The sequence below is a fragment of the Solanum lycopersicum genome, chromosome 11 (genome assembly GCF_036512215.1).
Source record: "Solanum lycopersicum chromosome 11, SLM_r2.1".
NCBI lineage: Eukaryota > Viridiplantae > Streptophyta > Magnoliopsida > Solanales > Solanaceae > Solanum > Solanum lycopersicum.
The window spans coordinates 16,691,214-16,713,701 of record NC_090810.1 but is presented as its reverse complement, the minus strand read 5'-3'; the positions used below and the strand labels follow the sequence as shown (position 1 = coordinate 16,713,701).

At 33.1% G+C, this 22,488-nt stretch overlaps 1 long non-coding RNA gene across 2 annotated transcripts; it reads left to right on the top strand.

Annotated features, from left to right (window-relative positions):
* The first annotated feature begins 18,292 nt into the window (after nucleotides 1-18,292).
* On the top strand, nucleotides 18,293-21,546 carry LOC109118928 (uncharacterized). 2 transcript variants are annotated; one of them, XR_002026104.3, is made up of 5 exons: nucleotides 18,293-18,524; nucleotides 20,069-20,212; nucleotides 20,293-20,486; nucleotides 21,147-21,277; nucleotides 21,391-21,546. It is a non-coding gene; the product is annotated as an uncharacterized lncRNA (long non-coding RNA). The 2 variants fall into 2 exon arrangements; XR_002026103.3 differs by lacking the exons at nucleotides 21,147-21,277; nucleotides 21,391-21,546 and having other exon boundaries at nucleotides 18,298-18,524; nucleotides 20,293-20,657.
* Nucleotides 21,547-22,488: the final 942 nt, after the last annotated feature.

Here is a 22,488-nt window from a genome sequence, read left to right as displayed (position 1 = left end):
TTCTTACAGAGGCTCATAGCTTAAGGTATTCTATACATCCTGGTGCAACCAAGATGTATCGTGACCTAAAGATACATTTTTGGTGGAGTAGGATGAAGCGTGACATTGTTGAGTTTGTTGCTCAATGCCCGAATTGTCAGCATGTAAAGTATGAGCACTAGAGGCCTGGAGGGATACTTCAGAGAATGCCCATTCCTAAATGGAAGTGGGAGAGAATTGCAATAAACTTCGTGGTTGGTCTTCCAAAGACAATGGGTAAGTATGACTCTATTTGGGTGATTGTTGACAAATTAACTAAGTCTGCTCACTTCATTCCGGTTAAGGTGACTTACAATGCAGAGAAGTTAGCTAGGCTCTATATCTCAGAAGTCGTTCGGTTGCATGGAGTTCCACTTTCCATCATATCAGATAGAGGTACACAATTTACTTCTAAGTTTTGGAGAACATTGCATGCCTTAGGTACTAGGTTGGATCTTAGTACTGCATTTCACCCTCAGACCGATGGTCAGTCTGAGCGAACGATTCAGGTTTTGAAGGATATGCTTCGTGCATGTGTAATAGAGTTTGATGGTCATTGGGATAACTTCTTACCCTTAGCAGAGTTCTCATACAACAATAGCTATCACTCAAGTATTGATATGACCCCATTTGAGGCACTGTATGGGAGAAGATGTAGGCCTCCCATTGGGTGGTTTGATGCATTTAAGGTTAGACCTTGGGGTACTGACCTTCTGAGGGAATCGTTAGATAAAGTGAAATGCATTCAGGAAAAGCTTCTAGCGGCTCAAAGTAGGCAGAAAAAATATGCAGATCGAAAGGTTAGAGACTTGGAGTTTATGGAGGGTGAGCAAGTCCTTCTGAAGGTTTCGCCCATGAAAGGGGTGATGCGGTTTGGTAAGCGAGGTAAACTTTGTTCGAGGTATATTGGTCCATTGAAAGTTCTGAAGAGCGTGGGGGAGGTAGCTTATGAATTAGCCTTGCCCCCAGGACTGTCAGGAGTGCACCCGGTATTTTATGTGTCTATGTTGAAAAGATACCATGGGGATGGAAACTACATCATTCGTTGGGATTGAGTTCTTCTTGATGAGAATTTGTCTTATGAGGAGGAGCCTGTCGCTATTTTAGATAGAGAAGTTCGCAAGTTGAGGTCAAGGGAGATTGCATCCATCAAGGTTCAGTGGAAGAATCGGCCAGTTGAAGAGTCCACCTGAGAGAAGGAGGCTGATATGCAAGAAAAATATTCACATCTCTTTACAGACTCAGGTACTCTTTCTCGCCATTGTTTTTCTTCCTGTGATCGTTCGAGGACGAACGATGGGTAAATTGGTATCTATTGTAACAACCTATTTAGTCGATTCGAGTAGAAGAGTTTAGTTTTTAAAATAAGTGGCTATGTCGACGAACCACACGACGGACCGTCGTGGTCACGACAGATCATCGAGGGTCTCCTTCCCAAAACACTTAAACTCTAAAAAATTTGGGTACTGAGATTGACTCTCTGAACTTTGAGACGGAATGGCAGTATGGACCGTCGTTGGCACGACAGACCGTCACAAATCTTTCCATAGAATTAACTCTCTAAACTTTATGACAGACCTGCAGGACGGACCATCGCAGGCTCCGAAAGTCCACTCGGGTCGGAATTTTGCTAAAGTTGTTAAAGTGGTGTTTTCGACTATTCATGATTATAATTATAAATTTAGTGGGTTAATGTTAATAAATTATTTATTTGGGGGTTAAAGGAGACAACTTAAACCTAAATAATGGACTACTTTCATCATAATGAGTTATAGGATAATTAGTGTAAAAGAGAAAGAAATTGGAGAAGAAAAATAAAAAGAACAGGGGGACAAACGAGCGAGAGTTAGAGAGAACGCAGAGGAAAGCAATGGTTTTGGGGGATAGCTTGCTTGATCACGATTCTTCGGTGGAGGTAGGTTATGGTTTATGTTATTCCGTAGTAAACTCTATATAGTGATTGATATGTATTGGGTGATTTTGTAAAATCTTCTATATGGTTGATAGTTTATTTGCATGATGTGATTATGTAATTGTGATAGATTAGAATGTGGAGGTTATTGAATCTTTAAGCCTAAAATCTCTCTAGTAAGATGACGACTGGGCATAAAGAAGGATTTATGAACTAATAGAATGAGATTAGTGGATCGGAGTGTCACGTTCCGACACAGAATGTAGGGGATCAGAGTGTCACGTTCCGACACAGAATGTAGGGGATCGGAGTGTAACGTTCCGACACCAGGATAGTAGGGGATCAGAGTGTCACGTTCCGACACCAGGATAGTATTAGAGGATCAGAGTGTCACGTTTCGACACACAGTAGTAGGGGATCGGAGTGTCACGTTCCGACACAAGAAGAACAAAGAGAATGAATCTAAAATTATGCTAATATACTCAGATTTGAAGAACCTAATTCCTAAGTTAGTACGGTGTGGAGGCTTTAGTTCTCATAGGTGTGTTTGGTATTGTTGCTAATGATTCTTATACTTGTTGTTATCACCTGTTAAGTATTTAGTTGGTTTTATGTTATTATTCGATATATATTATTTTCTATTTTGAGTTGGCCGATGATACCTACTCAGTACTTGTGCCTTGTACTGACCCCTACTTGTATGTTTGTGTTTGTTATTTGTGGATTGCAGCAGACGTACCATCGACTTCGACTCGTCCGCAACTCTAGCCAGTCTTCAGTATATCTGAATTCAGGGTGATCTACTGTTTCTAGCTCGGACTGGACTCTCTCCTTCACGTCCTGATGTCTTGAAGTTCGGACATGGATGTCGCGCCCCATTTCGCAGAAAACGGGTTTTGTGCACGACCTAACAACTCTTTTGGGATTTTTAAGTTTGGAGTCGCCACCTAACGAATTAAGGCGCGTTAGGGCACCTATCTAACCTAACTAAGTCTAAATAAGGTCAACGAGCCAGAGAATTAGGGTAAGGGTTCAAATTACCTCGAGGGGAAGGTGTTAGGCATCCCTCGAGGTCCACAAGTGTGGGTCCTGGCCGTATATCATGCAATCTATGTGGGGGTTACAAGTAGCAATCAAGGTCACTTCATTATTATTCATTAATATGCTTGCTAAGAGATAACAAGTATAAAACAATTAAGGCTATTTTATTAATTTAAACATGCGAGGCTAGAAGACAGCAATAATAGACAATCAAGTTTATTTATTTTTTAACATACGAGGCTATGTTATAGACAAAATTGGCAAATATTAAGCAATTAATATGTGCAAAAGTAAAGTTTGAAAATTGAGCAAGTTTGAATATGTAATTTTTATTTTTAAAAAAATGTTTGTTTCTTTATAGGGGTGATGCCACGATATTGTTGATCGCGCTCCTCAACCATAGAAATAATTTTGATCTGAGGTCGGTCTAAAAATAGTTTATGTTTTGAAAAATGATTTAAAAGATTTAGTTTACACGTAGGCACATAAACATTTTCATATAAATGCACATAATTTCTTTTGAAATTCATGGGTAGGTGGTACTTCCGAGGATGCGTCGGGTTTAAAAATTGAAACTAGACCTCGTAGTTCCTTTGACTTTCCCACTAACGATAGGTTAGGAGATAGTACTTTATAATTTATTTCAAAAATAAGCAGAGTCATAATCAATCCAAAATTTAAAGAAAGATTGAATTATGTTGCAAGGTTTTGATATGAAATATTTTTTAAAGCCAAGTAATTTGCCAAATGCATGAAATGATTCTAAAAAAAATTGCGTCATGAATGCGGAAGACAAATAAGATTACTAATAATATTAACCAATTTTGGGGGAAGGGCACAAATATGCACAAACAAATTTTATTTTTACGGATATGTTAAAAGTTATTTTCAAGCCTATAGACATGAATTTCTAGGTGTTTAAAAGAAGAAGTAACACATATGCATGCTTTTGTGAATCTAAATGATATGAACAAATTAAACCTTAGGCATGGTTTCTACATGACAAGATGATGCTAAAATTATAACATTATTAAAACACCTAATCGGCCTATTAAATTACTATGATTTGCTTTTAACATTAACGGAATCTAGTTTATTATTTTTAGACTTTATTAACAAAAGTGTCAAGCAGATTGAAAATTGATTAGATTATAACACTTATAAACATTAAATGTAGGTGGTTGAAGACAAACCTATAGGCATGATTTCTAAAAACTATAACGAACAAATAAGCATATAAATCCCCCTCCCCTAGACGACCCCCAAATAAATTTATTATATGATCTTTAGGGTTACAATTGTTACATCATTCGAATAAATAAAATAGCGAAAAAAATAAAAATATATAGATATATATATATATTCAAATAAACAAATAAATCCTTCTTCAGTTAATCTTCAACTTGAACTTCAAATATGAAACCTGTCAAAGTAATTAAATAACTACACAAGTAATCACACTTGTTAGTTAAGATGACACAATATGCAATCGTTTAATGACGAATTCTACATACAAAACAATAGCTTACCCAAATTGTGAATGTAAAGATAGTGTAAATGTTAAGAATACTAACCCGTTAAGCAAAATGAATTGATTCAACCTTTACTCGAACAAAGTAATAAGATAGCAAAGAAGAACCCTTGAATAATTACCGAAATATTAATGTTTTGTTAAGTAGCAAGAGAGCAATGAGAGAAGGGAGAGTGATGTGAGAATTTTCTGGTTGAAAGTGAATGAGCGTATGAGTTGTTGAGTTGATGAGTTTTTTTTTTTTGAATAAAAGGGGTCTTATTTATATATCAAAGAGGAGTGCACTTAATAAGGGAAATAAATAAATTAAGGAATCAATTATTAAACCATTTTCCTTAATTTAGAGGGGAGCTAAAATAAGAAAATTATAAGAATATTTCATTACCAAAAATAAAATAAGTACAAATAAACTTTTACCTTGAATAAGGAAGAGACAAAATCAAATTTTATATAAAAAATCTGTTACCAAATATAAACATATAAGAGTAAAATATTTCCCTTAAATAAAGAAGAGTAAAAAAAAAATTTATTATTTTACCATATACAGATGAGTTTAAATTCTTATTACCCAAGCAAATCAAGTAAGAATATTCACTATATTTGTAATACACACAAGTTCACATAATTTAAGGAAAGGAATAATTAAGGAATAAATTAAATATCTTCCTTACTTTTAAGGAGCCAAAAATCAGATTTTTTTTTAAAAAAAAACTATTATTACTCTACCAAATATAAGTCACCAAATAAGATAACGAAGATAAATAAGGTTGTCATAAACAGACAAGTAAGAATTGATCAAACAAAATATTTATGAAAGGGAGGGACTGATAAATATTATTTTTCTAAATAGAGAGCATGAAATTAGTAAATAACTATTTTCAAATGAGTAAATATATTTTTTTTAAAAACAAACAAGTCAGAAATTTGTTAATTTATCAAATCAGTGATGATTTATCATATAATTTTGACAGATTAATTATAACACGTATGAGAAATCAATCAAGAAAAATCTTAATAGAATAGCATACTTACAATTAGTAACATTCATGAACATTAAATATATCCTAATAAACAAATATTGATCCTTCATCGAAAAATCTACATAATAATTAAGCAAGCTTGATTTACAAATTAACAATTTAGGGAGAACAAATGCATATCATTCTAGCATTCTAGCATTGGAAAAAGAACAAAATATAATTGAGGTATCTGAATCACTTGAACTATGAATAGACAAAATAATAATGGATAATAATAAAAAAAATAGTGAAGACGGATCTTAACAGATCCATCACATGATCCAAAGCACGAACAATGCCGGAGCTTGCTTCGTTGAAGTCGCTGCCAGAGTTCGCTGATGGTACCTGCAGGGAGAAGAGCGAAAAGATAAAGAAAAAGGGACGGTAAAAACATTACCGACGTCCTTCCTCGCAAGCGCTGTCCGCCTTCACTGGTACAGCTGCCTGCGATGGTTGCTCGACTGGTGGAGCTCGGAGCCGTCCGCTACTCTTGCCTGTGAAGGGGAAGGGAAGGAGAAGGGGAGAAAGAAGAGAGGAGGGGGAGACGAAGGAGAGGGGATAGGAAAGAGGGGCGGCTTCCACCACTTGGAGGTGGCAATTCCCGCCGGAAAAAATGGAGAAAGAGAGGGGAAGAAGATGAGGGAGGTGGAGAGTAGGAGAAGGAGAAGATGAGCGATGGGATAAGGGGAGAGGGAGACGGCTGGCGCTGGAGCTTCTGTCCGTCTTCGTTCGCTGGTGCCTGGCAGCTCGCCTGAGTGCTGGTTGTTATCGTCTGCTGGCTGGCCGCTGTTGTCTTTGCAGCTGTTGCTGGTTGGTCGGAGGATGGGAAGAAGGGGAAGGGGCGAACAGAGGAGAAGAGAGGGAGAGAGAGGGGCGACGGCTATGGAGAAGGGAGCTCGCCGGAGAGAATGGGTAGAGAGAGAGGCGGCTGGAGAGAGGGAGGGGAGGAAGAGAGAGTGAAAAAGTTTTGGTTTTAGTCATTTAGGGTATTAGAATTTAGGAAGAATAGGATATTAAATCTTGACCGTAGAATTTGATAAGAGATAAAGGGCTAAGATTCGATTTTGAATTTATTTTAAGATGGACGGATGAGATTAAAAGATGATGTTTTGAAATTAGATTGACAAAGATATAGGCTAAAATTGCAATTAAAGTGGCTAGAATTGAAATGAAAGAGATGGCTATGATTGTAATAAAATTTTAATTGGAGTTGCTAGAATTGAAAGGAACTATAATAAAATAGGCTAGAACTTGAATAATTTCTAAAATATTTTGTATAATTGAAAAAATCATTTAAATTTTAAAACATTTGAAATTCATTAATAATTTTAAAAATATAATAATATTTACAATAATTTTATAAAGTAAATGATACTAAAATATATAATTTTGAGGAAAGATCGACTAAAACTTTAAAACTTTAAGTAAATTTTAAAAATACGTATTTAGTCGAATATAATTCTAAAATGGTTAAAGGTCGGTAAAAATTGGGTGTCAACAATGGACCATCTCTTTTACTTGTTTTAGTTTCTTGAATACTCTTAGACTTAGAAATTTGAGGATAGATGTTCTTGGTGTGATGACTTCCAAATTTTGGGGATAATAATAAGTATTGAGTTTTAGAAGTTATTTAATCGATGTTAATTAATAAGTTTTAAGTCTTCCGCATTATATTCTATTTATTATGGTTGAAATGTTGGGGTTTAGATTTGTTGGTTCGCTCACATAGTAGGATAAGTGTGGGTGCCACTCACGGCTCGTTTTGGGTCGTGATAGTTAGGATGATCACCTTCCTCTGATTGATTTCGCATATTACAAGAGCTACCATTCCAATATTCATATATCCCTGTATGAGGCTTTGTGTGGGAGTAGATGTAGATCTCTCGTTGGTTCGTTTTAAGTAGGTGAAGCAGGTTTGATAGGGCCAGATTCAGTCCTTTATGCTATGGAGAAAGTGAAACTCATTAGATATAAACTTAAGACAACCCAAAGTCGTCAGAAATCTTATGTAGATGTATGGATAAGGGAACTAAAGTTCCTTGTTGATGATTAGGTTTTCCGTAAAGTGTCATCTTTGAAAGGGGTAATAAGACTTGGCGAGAAAGGGAGGCTTAGTCCTAGATATGTAGGCCCTTACAATATATTTAAAAGGATTGGAAAGGTGGCTATGAATTACAGTTTCAAGAAGACTTAGCATAAGTGCATCCGGTCTACCGATCTTGCTCTTGAAGAAGTGTGGGTGATCTAACCTCGATAGTGCCATTAGAGAGTGTGGCGGTGAAAGATAGAATTTGTTATGAGGATGTACTATATGAGATTCTTTAGTGTCAGGTTAGAAAGTTGAGAAATAAAGAAGTCGCTTCAGTTAATGTTTTGTGGAGGAGTCAGTCCCAAGTGGGAGCTGCTTGGGAAACAGAAGCAGCAGTAAACTAAGTATCCTCACCTCTTTCCTTCCGATTCTACTCCATTTTGAGGTAATCATTTATTTTCAGTTTTAAAGTCATTCATGCGTGAATTCATCCTTAGAATCATGTTCACTCAGTTTGTACTTGTATTTTTAGCGTTTTTGCATGTTCTTGAACTTAATCAAGCCAGAAACTGAGTCCTTAGAGTTTAGTTGTAAAGATTGCAACTCTCTCCCTCTATTTAAGCTAGTTTAGTCTTCATTCGAGGAATAACATTCCCTATGGAGATATAATGTAACACCCCGTACCCAAAACAGACCAAAAATCAGCTTTTCATAATTATGCAGGTGCAATTGACAATCACTATCGACGGATCGTAGTCTGATCTACGGCCCGTACAACACATCCGTCGTTTGTGACTGAAACACTCCAATTACGCAACCCATAAAATTTAACTAAGTGTCGAACGACTTAAGGACCCTGCGGTACGCAGTCTGTGTCCATCAAACAAGACCCCATTTACCCACTCTCTAAAAAGAACCACAATTGCCCAGCACAGACCGTCATTCGATCTACGGTCCGTAGGTCTGACCATAGGTGGAAGTTAGCAGTCAATTAGGGGGAAAATGTTGTTGGGTCAACATCAAATGGTCATGTCTAATAGTACAAAATGAATCAGGTGTCCCATGACATAGAAAAATATAGATAATTGAATTAGCTTTCCATAGCGACTGACGTTGCTAAAATCAAACCTCCGAGTAAAAAGTTATGCCCATTTTAGTAAAGGCTTGTCGAACAGTCCCAACCTATGGAAATAAACGACAGACCATCGATTGTACGAACGACTGTGGAGTGTACGACGGTCTGTCATCGTTTGATCTGACATCAATTAACTCAGGGGTCTTTTGATCTTTTCCTAATTAGTTTAAACCTTAAGATACATCGTTTTGACCCTAATACTTAGATTTTAGTCATTTTAAGCCTTGAAACATGATAAGAACTTATCTAAATTAAAATTATAAATCAAAACATAGAAAATTTAAAGCAAGAAAGAAGAAAAAGGTCAATAACCCTTATTCAAAAACGTATCAAGGTTCTATAAATTTTAGACCGGAAATTCTCAGTGGATTTCATCACTAGGTATGTGGGATTTCACTAATGGGTTCCTTTAACCCCTTGTGTCCCTAGTTTTCAGTTAGTTTCTTGATTCCCTGATCATGATTAGACTTAGGGTTTTTAGAACTTCAACAGAATATAATGAATTACTTAGTTATATATTCCAAATAAGTTATCATGTTATTACTCATATTATTGCATGAATTTGAGGACCCTAGCTATGTATTTCTTTAGTTCTTGAATTACCCATGCTAGGTCAGATACTTCAATTATTCATTTATACATGCTCGATTATTGATGCATAATTATCAGATTAATTATTGCATTCTCAGCTTGCATGTTTAGTTTTGAGTTATCCAGTATTTACAGAAATTCAGTCATAATGTCTTAATCACTTAATTAATTAGGAGTAGTATAATACCAACTTTGACTAGGGTTTAGCGTACCCAAATAGTCCCAAAACTAGTAGCAAAGTAGGTTGTAAGTCCCATCTATGGACATCAGTTTAGTGATCACGCTAGTATGCCTTTATACCTGTGGCAGGGTGTATTGGGTCTTCTTGATGGAGCGTATATATAAAACTCCATAATTATCTCATGTGGTTTTATTATCTGTTATTAGTAGCTCCCACAGTACATTTAGACTCTATTGCATAGCCCATTTATTAATATATTTAGTATTCAGTTCAATCATGTTATAAATTTGTCATTGCATTTAGTTACCTCAACATTTAGTATATAATTTTTAGATTATTATACTTGTTTTTGTGCTTGTTCAATTATGTTTTATTTCATCTTTACTCTTCCTACATGATTATTACCTTCAATTGCTGACGCATACGTGCGCTACATCTTCTCGTGATGTAGATTTAGGTTCTCAGTTTCCAGATCGCGCTTAGATCAATTTTCGATGTCCAGTTCAGTAGATTTAGTGATGAGTCCTCATTCTCTGAGGACAATAGTCATGACTTTTTTTTTCCAGTATTTTGTCTTTTAGTTGCAGTTTTTTGTAGACTTACTTAGGGCTTGTCCCAACATTTCTATTCATTTTAGTGGATATTTTAAGACATATTTATACATAAATAGATATACATACATACATACATACATACATATATATATATATATATATATATATATATCTATCTATTTATATATGTATATATATTTATATCTAGTTATGTATGTATAGATATATGTATGTATGTATATCTATTTATATATGTATATATATTTATATCTAGTTATGTATGTATAGATATGTATAGGTATATGTATATGTATATGTATATGTGTACATATATATCTATATACATATGTATATGCATAGGTTTGTGTGGTTTTCTAATAATTTATTTTGAAAATTTATAAATTGAATACATATTAAAATTTCAACGTGCAATTTTTATGTGTAAATGTAGATGGCTTAGTAAAATTTACTATTGTTTACCATCTTTTAAATTTTAAAAGTTGGAAGTTTATCTTTTTTTAAAAAAAATTTGAACATTGATATTTTCTAAGTGATCAATTTACTAAAATGATAATTATGTGTCCTCGATTAATTTAAGTGGGAAAAGAAAGGAAAAAATTACAACAAAATTGTTCTTTTCATAGGTTGTTAGAAGACCATAAAAAAATAATATTGTTCGAAAATTATTTATCTTAACCCAATTGCATAATAATTAAAGGATCTAATTGAAAATAAGTTTTCCATAAAGTCTTAATAAAAACACAAGAAAGGGTGAGAACAAATGGACCAAACACTTGGTAAAAATAATTTGTTCATTACTAATCCATGAGTTACTATCCCTACATTACTAATCTCAGCATTAGTAATCTCTGGATTATTAATCTTTGTACCAAACGATTCCATAATGTTTGTATTCATTCAAAATATCATGTATCTTAGTCCATGAATCTTGCATTTGTTATTAATTTGTATTCACAGTAAATGTATGCTAACTAGTTGTATGGTTTATTTATAGGAAGAATAACTTTCGATTAGTTTGTTTCGTTGTTATTCTTTTTCTTCAAAATTTTGTATTAGTTCTCACTTTGTATTCAAACAAATATATATACTATTAATATTTGTATCATTCAAAATTTCTCTTTGTATAATTCATGATTCTTGTATTTATTTCTAATTTCTATTCATTCTAAATGTATACCAACTAGTTGTATATTTTATTTATTATGAATGAGTACAAAAAATATTCATTTATTTTTTTCAGTTTTATTTTAATTTTTTCGTCATATTATTATTGTATTTCTTATATCATTATACAACATACAATATAAAAACTAATATTAATAAAAATACACATATTAGAATGAATACGGCTTATAAAAGAAAACAAAATTTTAAAGAGAAAAATAAATTCACAATGAAAAAATACATGGATACAAATATATTTCTTAAATAACTACGTATTCATTTGACATACTTATTTTAATGAATCCAAACTAATAATAATATACAAGTTTCATTATACAAAATACACCATAAACTTGAATGACTACAAATAGCAATGACATACATATTGAAATGAATACGATTCAAGAGAGGATACATAATTTTTATAAATAATAAATACATTGTGATAAAAGTATGTCACATAACATATAGAAATATAGGTGTTCAAATTTGTAAATTTAAAAAATAAAATTCAATTGATAAAACTCAATGGTATTATCATAAATTTTCATAACAATAAGTTGTTCAAAAAGATAAGAACAAATAATGTATGAATATTTTCAACTTGAAATAAATATTGAAAGTATTGCTAATTTATCCTACTAAATGTTAAAATATTACGGTTTTGAAAACATTCACATACAAAAATAGATAATAAAACAGTGATTGACCATAAATTAATTATAAATGAAATTGAAGATTCTATAAACAATACATTAATTTCATTTCATCTATCATGTTTTAATATTTATAAAGTTTAACGTATTATACCGAAATACATCATCTGTAAAATTCTAGATACTTTCATTAGAAAATAACTATATGATATGTATGCCTCAAGAAAAAGGAGAAGATTACAATTCGACGAAGATAATATACAAACTTGAAGAAATTAATTATTTTTTACCAAAGGTGATGTTTTTCATATATTAAAATTAAGTTGTGCTACAAAAATAATATATACATATATATATATATATGTGTATATATATATATATATCTCTGTGTGTGTGTGTGTGTGTGTATAAAGTAGGTACAATTGTCATATACCTTGTAGATGATTCTTTAACCGACAACCACCACTATGAGCCTAAGTAACGATACAACGACTTGCCGACGCTGCTAGAACTATCGTATACTTTGTCGTCGCATAGAGCTCCTTAACTTAGTCGATCCACTAGCTTAAATTACGTGATCATCATACATGTTTGACCCGTTAATACCCATGATGGATACCTGGTTTTCATGGAGACTTTAGTTAATATGAGCTATCATCCCCACATGGATGCTCAATACTACTTCAAAAATATACTTAACTCATCCTTTTAAAAACAACTTCCTTTCTTTTGGTTGAAATAATTGTTGAACGCTTAGCTTTAAAAGCTTTCCTGGAAACATTGTTCCATTCTCTTGTGTAAATCTCTTTTGGAAATCTTTGTTTCCTTTTAACCTAAATGTGAAAATATTTATAATCTTTCAGGTATACTCAATTCTCTTATAACTTTTGAGAAATGAACTCAACTATGTACTCTTTGCTTAACTTGAAAACTTGAGTCTTAATCAACTCTTAGGGAATATTTAGTTTCCTGATATTTCATTAAAGGAAAGACTTCAACTTTTTATTCTTTACTTTAACTTAAAATTTGAGCCTTAAAACAAAGTTAATATGTTTAGTAAAGACTCTTGAAAACATTTAACAACTTTTCTTTGACTTATTTCTTAACTTTACAAGTGAATCTAACTTCTTTAACTTTGATCTTAACTTTCCTTTTATTGGATTATGGATTTAAGGTTATGATGTGTGCTATTTGATGATTTCTAGGTGTTTAGAAATCATTTTTAAGGTAATTAGAATTAGTGGAAGGTGTTAATGTACCTTCAAAGGACTTAAAAATACCAAACTATGAAAACTTGGTAAAAAACACCGACTCTGGAGCGTTCGAGGCATGTCGCGCTAGATCATTTGGTTTGAGGCCTCATCCTAGCGCACTGTAGGCACGCCTCCCCTGGTCCCCACGTGTAGATAGGGCGTGTAAGATCCCGAAAATGACTTCGGTGATCTAGAGCCTAACATGGTTTTCATGGTGGTCTAATGTCCAAAATTGGTCTATAATGTTGTATTGAGGCATTGTCTAAGATTTTAGGTGCATTGGAACTCAAACGTCAAGGGAGGATTAAGACTTTCGATGACTAAGTAACCTATGTGACTCATCTATGTTTTTATGTATGATTAATGAGGTTATATGGTCCTTAAATGAGTTATTATGATGTATTTAGGTAGTGTGTCAACTTTCATAAAGTTTGGAGGTCAAACGTCCAAGAACGTCATAATCTTTGAAAGATGTGTCTTGAAATGACCTTGTCTATATAAGCATGTTTCTTCGTGTTTTAGGTGAAAATCATGTGAGAGGTCCTAAACTCATATACGAGCATGTTTTGGTTGGAAATGTCCAGGAAAATATAACCAAGGACCATCCAAGGGTCTTTGACCCTTCGTGGTGGCCAAAACTGTCCAAGATAGCCCAACCAATGGTTGACAATCGACGCCTAGCGGGACACTCGATGCCCCTTTGGTGGTGTATCGACGTTTTGGACATAATCATGGATAAGGAGAGGCAAACAACCAGCCTCAGTCCCATACCATGGACTACACTGTCCATTGGTCAAAGGACGGGCCGTCATTTACCAACCCTCTGTGAGCATGTGTCCCTGCGCAGGTTCACTGTTAATTGAGGGGTGAAAGTGTAAAATCACCCCACATCCAAATTGAAAGTTTGGAGGTTACTTAAGGGTTTATTGGGTATTTTAGACATGTATATAATTCTTTAACACTTAAAAGAATTCATTCTTCCAAATCAAAATCCTAAAATCCCTTAGAGATTCCTTCAGACTCAATTAAAGATAAAACTCAAGAAAGAGCTTGGATTGGAGATTAGAGTGGTGATTATTTATCAAATTGTAGGATTAACATAATTGAGGTATGGGTTTTGATCCTTGAAACTCTATTCATCAAGGAGCAAAAATTCAATGAATTTTTCTAAATTTTTCATAGACGAATTGTCCAACTTCATGATCTATCTATGGATTCTTGCATTAAAGAATTTTAATAATTTAATAGTTATTGAACTGTTGTTAATTATATGATTTTAAATGAAATAACCTATGAACCCATGTAATTGATTAACCCTAGTTTTTTACTACTTTATGGGTTACATCATATTGACTTAATTTTTATGAATTGTGCTGTAGTTTTCTATGGCTATCTGATGATATAAGAATTGTCTTCAATTGATGTCTTATTGGTTCTTATATTAATAAATATATATTGAATTGACTTAAATTTATTGAGTAATATGATTTTTGCATTGAATTGATGTTCATGGCCATGGGTAAGGGCCTTATGATATTGAATTGGATGATTCAGCGTTGGATTGAAGTGTTGAGGATGGAGTGGTGGTACGCTTCCCTATTGACATTTATTTTATTTTAATTAGATTTCAATTATATTTTGATTGTTACGGTCCACTTATGGTGGCGCTGTTAATAGATGTGGCCTTGTCGGCGTTACTTTATGTAATATGATCATTATGTCCTTTTCGATAACTACTTGAAGTTATATGATGATTTGTGTAGTTGATTATGTGAAGTATGATCATATTTACCTATATGTGAAGTAATGTGAAAGTATGTGGTTTCTTCTATTGATGATATTTAGGTAATCATGTTAGAATATGACTATGTGTTAGAGTTGATGCGTGATTGTTCTTACTTGGCTATATGAGTCTATGATGGTTATATTAAAAATGATATAGTAGTGATAGGATGACTTAGAGATGATAATGTTTTTTTCCTATGTATTTCAAGAATGATATGCTATATGTGATAAAGAAAAGTATGTTGTGTCTTGGTTTGATAGACTTGTGTCCCTTACTTGATGCATGTATTAAAGTAAATATGTGATGTCCTGAAATAGGATGCTACAGCTCTTATTCTTGAAAGTATAAATGATATATGAGACCTTATTGAATGATTAAAAGGGGGTCCTTTATCTGAAACCGTGAACCTAGTGATAAGGTTATGAATATTCAAGTAGAAAGACGTAATGGTATTCTTCTTATAATGAATGATACACCTAAGGTTGATTGGCTGGAATGGGATCATATGAATCCTTAGGAAAGTCATGATGAGTTTCTTGTCGCCGTTGTAAGGAAGCCCTAGGGGACCTGTTTGGTAGGGTAAATGTAATTAGGTTATGAACTTGATATGGAGCCCTTTGTATGAACCTTAATGTAAATTACTCTCTGAAAACAAAGGTTAGCACCGAGTGAGTGTGGCAACGAAAGTAGTTCTAGTTAAGGGTAAGGCTAGAATACAAAGGCATTCCTTCATATTCCTTAACCATGGGACTACATGAGATGTGTCCAAGTTCTACCATTGGCAAGAAGAACACTCTCATTGGAGTAGGTTAGAACTCGGGATTCAATATTTTCCTACCATGGTCTATGTCGGTTATTGCCTATTCAATCATGTGGATACCTATTAGCATTTGATAAGTTCAATGAAAATAAGGTGGTGGTATAGGATGTTATTTTGACATCGCATAACTGGATTTGAAGATGTTACTGAGAATCCCTAGGTCTTTTCCAAGACCATTACTTAAATGTCCTATATGTGGTTGATGTCTCTTAAAGAACCAATAAATTAACGACTTATGTTAGAAAGCATGTAAATGAATGAATACCTAATCTAGGGAGACTGAAGGATTTCTTAGTTAAAGTGTGAAGAGGGCATAAGGGATTATATCTTCATTTTTTATCAAGGGATGTCTTGAGAATGACTCTAGTTAGGGAAGTTGGTTGATTCTTTAGGCATGATCTAATCATTGGTAGTCACAAGGATTATTTAGGTAACCTTAAAGAGAGGGTATGGGTGTTCTCTTCTAGGAGTACTTTAGTAAGTCTTTATATAGCCTTGTTAAAGAGAATGTCATCTAATGCATGTTATGTGTTTTGTGTATTTTAAGTGTGTATGTGTCTCATTATAAGTAGGCTTAAGGATCGTTTATGCATGCTTAGAGAGGGTGTATGTGTGGTCTCTCTTTGTATGACTTAAGTGAGTCTTAGGATAGCTTTTAGTGGGATGATTACATGCTATAAAGTGCCTAAGGAAGAAGTAGGCAACTTTACTGTAACAGGGAAGGAATTCACTCTACAGCGAGTTGAGGTTACTTTAATATGTCTCTTAAAAATGTGATAATTGTTCAAAGTGATTTCTTATGTGTTTCTATGTTTTTAAATTTTGTTCTTATGATTATATTATTATATTTAAATGAAAACATGCATATTTCCAATAAATGTCTGTTTTCATTATGTTTATGCATTATGTCTACATAGTACATGTTGCTGTACAAATTCCATGTTTATGTCTATCTCTATAGTGGTTGGTAGGTGAGGCACATTTGGGAAGTAAGACTTGGATCTTAGCATCATTCATGTGAAGTTGAAGTATGTCCTCATTTCCATCGAGGGCATAGATGTCTTTTACTTATCTAATTGAGGTATTGTAATAGACTTAAGTATTTCTATATTCGTATTTTATGGGCCATGTCCCAAGTATTCTTGTGTATAAGTTTGATGAGATTGAGACTTAGTATTTTCTAGGAGTTTTATATGAAAGAGTTCTTAAAGACTATGAAACATTTTGTGAAAAGTTTTAATTCCACGCTACTTTTCACTATATATATGTGATGAATGATATGAACGGGATCGCATAAGACCTTTGAGAGGTCGAGTACGCCGGTTGCACTCAAACATAGCCCTAACTTCTAGGGTGTGCTCTCTGGATGTGACAGAGCGCAATGCTCCTTAGGTGTGGCTGACAAACTTCTCTCTTCGTCTTTCATCGCTAAATCCCTTAAACCTCCCTAATTCGTTTCCCAAACTCTTTGGATCATCAATACCATTAACACCCAACAGATCAAAATCAAAAATAACATTGGAAACTACAAACCAACATCAATGGGCATTTAAAAAACTCAGTCAAATAGAGATTGGACAAGATTCATTAAGAATTCACTTTTAATCATCTAAATAGTTCTAAAACCACTAAATTGAAACAAAATTGGTGTTCATTAGAATTAACATAATAAGAAAGATATCACATACCTTTATATCGATCACCCTGACGAATTGCACTCGAAATTTGTTGGCATTCTCGGTGAAACCTTGGTCGTTCTCTCTTTTTCTTCTTCTCTTTTATCTTCTCCAAGACATAAATGCAAAGTTAGTTTTATAATCTGAACTAGAACTTGTTTTTACCCCAAATAAATCCCTAAAAGTAAATTGGAAATTAATTGGTGAAAAGACTAGTATGTTCTTTCTTAAATTGGAGTTGAGAGATTTTTTTCATTCCAACAACCCAAATTATGATAGGCATATCTCCTTTTCAAACTTGGCGGAGTTTAAAAGATCTCTCCAAGGGCTTTCCAACCATAAAAAGAACTCCATCTAACTCATCATGAGCTAGAAGTTATGGTGGTTAGAAAACTTCCAAAACTCACTTTAGTGATTATTTTTAGTTTTTTAGCATATTCTTAGCTATTCGAGTTACGAGATGTTGCATTATGATAATACAACATTGTGGGAATAATAAAAATAAAGAGCACTGATTTTTATATTAGAGAATTTAAAAGGATTCTCTTACTTCTTATATTGCATATTTAGTACAGTTAAATGTGTAAATTGAGTGATATTATTAGTATTTTTTAATATATCATATTAACTAAAAAATAGAAGAAGTCTAAAAAACATATTGCATTGTATTTCTTGGCCAAAGAGCGGTTTTAAATAATTTTTTATGTCACGGGATGATACACTTTTTGTTAGGTATATAGTTATAATATATAAGATATTTAGTCAAAATAACAACACTTTAAGCTATTTGTTTAAAACATCATGACAATATTTTCGAAAATAATTCGTGTTCACATTTTATAATTTTTGAGATTTCCTTTTATAAAAGAGTCCATAATTCGACAAAACTCTAACGAATAACAAAGTTAAAATAAAAAACAAATACACTATCCTCCCTACATCTTGCACGTTTCTGCCCTTTACACATTATTCTCTAAAAAAATCCCACCTTTCAAGTTCCCATATTTTCTTCATTCTTCAAATAAAAGTTGTTCAAAATTTGATTCTTCAAAAAAATTTATGCATTATGTCCAGAATTTTGTTGGTCGATTAGCTATGAGGTATACATTATTTCATCAAATTCTGAATTCGATTAAGGTAATTTCAGTTATATTTTATATTTCTTGTGATTTGTTTTCAGTGTTGCTTTTTATATTTCTCATTATTCATATTACAGATGTTCCGTCATTATTCTCAATTTTTATTTAAGTTTGAATACATTTCAAAGCAACTTTTTTGTACATTTTTATTCCAAAAATGTAGGCTCTGCGGTTAAAATGGCTCAAAAGAGGAGATCTAACTTTCTTGATGATTCTATCCACATATATGTTCAGGACAGCAATGTCATGCAAAAACACTATCAATAAATAATTAAAAAATTGGGTGTAGAAGATTTCGAAAAGTATGATGAAAACCAAGGTTAAGAACAATTTCCTATTAGTTTATTTTATATTTATAATTTCTTTTTAAATTTTGTATTTTTCTAAATTTGTGTTTAAACCATTATGTCTGCCTTTAGGGGTCATTTGGTAGGCCGCATTGAAACAAATTGTGCATATATTATATATGCTATTATTTAGTACTATGTTGGTACGAAATTTGTATATGTATAATGATCTTAGATCAATTATACCTCCTACATGGTATTATATGATTTAGATCAAATCTATCTATGTTATAACTTGAAATGGGATCATGAAAATAGAAAAAGTTAAAAGCTTTGAGAAGTAGAAAATAAGTATTTCAAAAATTGAATATGCAAAAAAAACCTTAAATAGAGAGGTGAAAATAAACCAATGAACCTTTGAAGGATTAGGCTAACTTCTGACAAGGGAACTATGGAAAAAAATTAGATGGAGAAATTTGATATCATGAAGAAGATGTATGCTGTAGGCATAATTTGGTCCTATCATAAATTATTTTTCTTTAATTATATTATTAATTTAATTCTTCATATCAAGAAATGACAAAGAGAGGAGAAAGTGGAATAAAAATGGTGTCAAGGTGGTTGTATATGGTGGAGAAAGCGTGGGATGGAGAGAGAATGAAGAAGAAGAAGAAGAAGAAGAAATTCAAAAAATTCAAAAAATCATAAAAATTATGCCATTCACACAATCAAAGTAAGTGTAGCACACATAGTATTTCAACTAAGCAAAAATTGTAAGAATACATAATAGGACCCTACTTAAAGTATCTAAAATAAACATCGTCCAGTTGAGGTGTCTATCTAAAACATGGTACCAACTTTAGGTGTTTACCGATGGGTTTGGCCGTATATATATATGTATTTATTTATGTATTTAAATGTTCCAAATACTTAAGCAGATTGCTAAACTTCATGAGTTTTTTCTCAAGTACCTCAACTAAGCCATTTTCATATTGAATATTTGAAACATCAATAATTTATTCCTTTTAAATATTCTTGACTTATGTGGAGCGAAACATGATCGCATGTCCCGTGAGTGTGTTCATACGCTTTAAAGGCGCTGATGTGGATCTCTAACTACCCACCAACGGTCTTCTTCCCCTTTTTAACCCAAATTTCTCTCATTCTTCTCTTATTTCTCCTTTGTTGTTTCTCTTCATATTTATATCTCCTCTTTATTATATTTTTTTTCATTGATTTCTTCTTAATCATCAAGTTTCAATGTCGAAGTTATCGTCTTCATCGCTATTTCTTCTTCAACTCAAATGTGATATGTCAATGTGGGGACGTTGTGGAAATTAAGAACTCATGGACGCAATCAAACCTTGGACATAGGTCCCTTTGTTGCAAAACTTCGAAGGTTATTCAAATTCATTTGTATTGTCCAATTCAATAAAGAATCACCTTATATATAATTCAATATTTTCTTTAACTTTGTAGGCACGATGTGGATCTAGATATTTTCGATGGTATGATGATGAAATGCTAGCTCAAACTAGGAGGGTGATATGGGGCTTATTGAAAAGAGTCAAAACATATGAATTTGATAGCTATCGATCAATAAAAGTATGGATGATATGCATTGTCGTAGGGGTGATATTGACTACTTGGATTTGTGCAACAAAATGATCTTAGTAAGTTCATTTGTCTTCTACAAGATTCTATCATAAAAGTATATATGGTAGATTTTACTATTCTTTATGAAGGAAATTTTTATCGGATTTTCTGTTGTAAATGCCTTGTGTATTGATTGTAATGATTTTATTTATGGAATGAATACAATCTGTGTGTTAAAAGCAGTAAAAGTTGATAATTCATCCCATTAATTTGCTCTAGTGAGCTCAAACCAAACATACCAATCCATGACAACTTATTAAAAGTAGTACCATAAATAAGTTAATGTACTTAAAAGACACAAAAAGACATTTCAAAGCACTCAATACAAGTTTTTGCTGCTAATTAAAGAATCAAAAAGTGACTTTTCCAGAGAAATTAGGCATTCCTTGGTGCACTAGATGTTCCACGTTTATTTTTCCTTGGTCGACTTATTTGTAACAACTGTGAACTTATGACACCATCTCCAGTATTAAAATTGAGTTCTCGGGGCTTATAAAAAATATCAATATTTGTTGGAGTTGCATCCTTATAAACTCCCCGAGTAATAACTATTTATCCTGAAGTACCAGGCTGCATAGAAATGTATTAAAATGAGACTTTGTATAGTAGAGCAATAAATGAACAAAATTATCTATACCTTTTTATTAAAAATTTGACAATAACTTGCGTTTGTATAGATGTCAAATCCTACAGTCTTGGTCCTCTTTTAACGAACTGCTGATATCGGATCTTCTACAACCCTTGGTTGATCTGGTTGCTGACTTGATACACCTCCAATGCCTCTACCAGTGGCTCTTCCACTTCCTCTGTCAGTGCCTCTTCCATTGCCTCTCCCTGTACCTCTGCTTTTAGCAGGTCGTTGCTCTCTTCTAAGAGATGAAAAATTATAACACATAGAATTTTCTTGATAATGAAATACAGGTGGTTGACTTGATCTTGATGGTCTACTAAAAAGTGGTGGCTAGCTTGAGCTTGATGTTTGTCTAAACAATGGTGGCTGGCGTGAGCTTGATACTTACCTAAACATTGGTGGGTGGCTTTATCTTGGTTACCTCCAGGTTGTACCATCCCAGCCTATTAATACAATAATAATAATAATTGATTATTTTAAATAATTGAAGCTTATTTTAGATGTATTAGAAGAGAATAATAACCCACCATGGTTGGACAAGATTTTTTGTTGTGGCCTACTAGATGAGACAAGGAGCAAGTCATTTTTACTCGTCTTTTGAACAACTTTCCTTAATTTTTCCTAAACTCATTCTTTGCCTTTCTTCTGCACTTTGGTGGCTGACCAGGCATGACTTTTCGTTCAGGAGGTTCAATCACTATACCACTAGAGGCCACATTTTCATGCTTGGTATTGGCTATTGAAACTTGTTATAAGCCTTCAAGAAAGTCTCTTTCCTATACAAATGTAGCAATTAATATTCAGGTTCTATGCCTTTGTGATGATATGCAACAACATCATGACATTGTATTCTCCTCAATTTCCATTTTTTACATGTACATTTCTTATTCATTATATTAACAATATGCCGAAATGACCATCTAAGATTTCATGCCCAATATAACCATTGAATTTAACTTCACAAAATCTAGCAAGATCTTTGTTCTCTTCAAGTACTAATCGACCCATAGGAAAGATATTTGAGATCCAAGTTTTAGAAAATTACCTTATTCCAATATTTCTGTCCATTATCTTGTGCTAAATGTCCTCTAATATAGTTATGATAGCCTTATGTCTTGAAGCTAATATCCAAGAATTAAATGTTTCGCACATATTTTTTTAAACAATGTCACACTTAGAATGGTCTTTAAAATACTCTTTGCACCAAGTAGTTTTTCATAATACATCAAGTCTTCACACATTTTACTACATAATTTGTTGAAGTTTATCCATCTCATCTTCAATTTTCACTTCAAAACATGACTTAGCACATCAGCAGAACTGGTTCATTCTTTCATCAACACTCCATATTTGATGCCAGTTGGACGAGATATGTCTAGCACACCTTC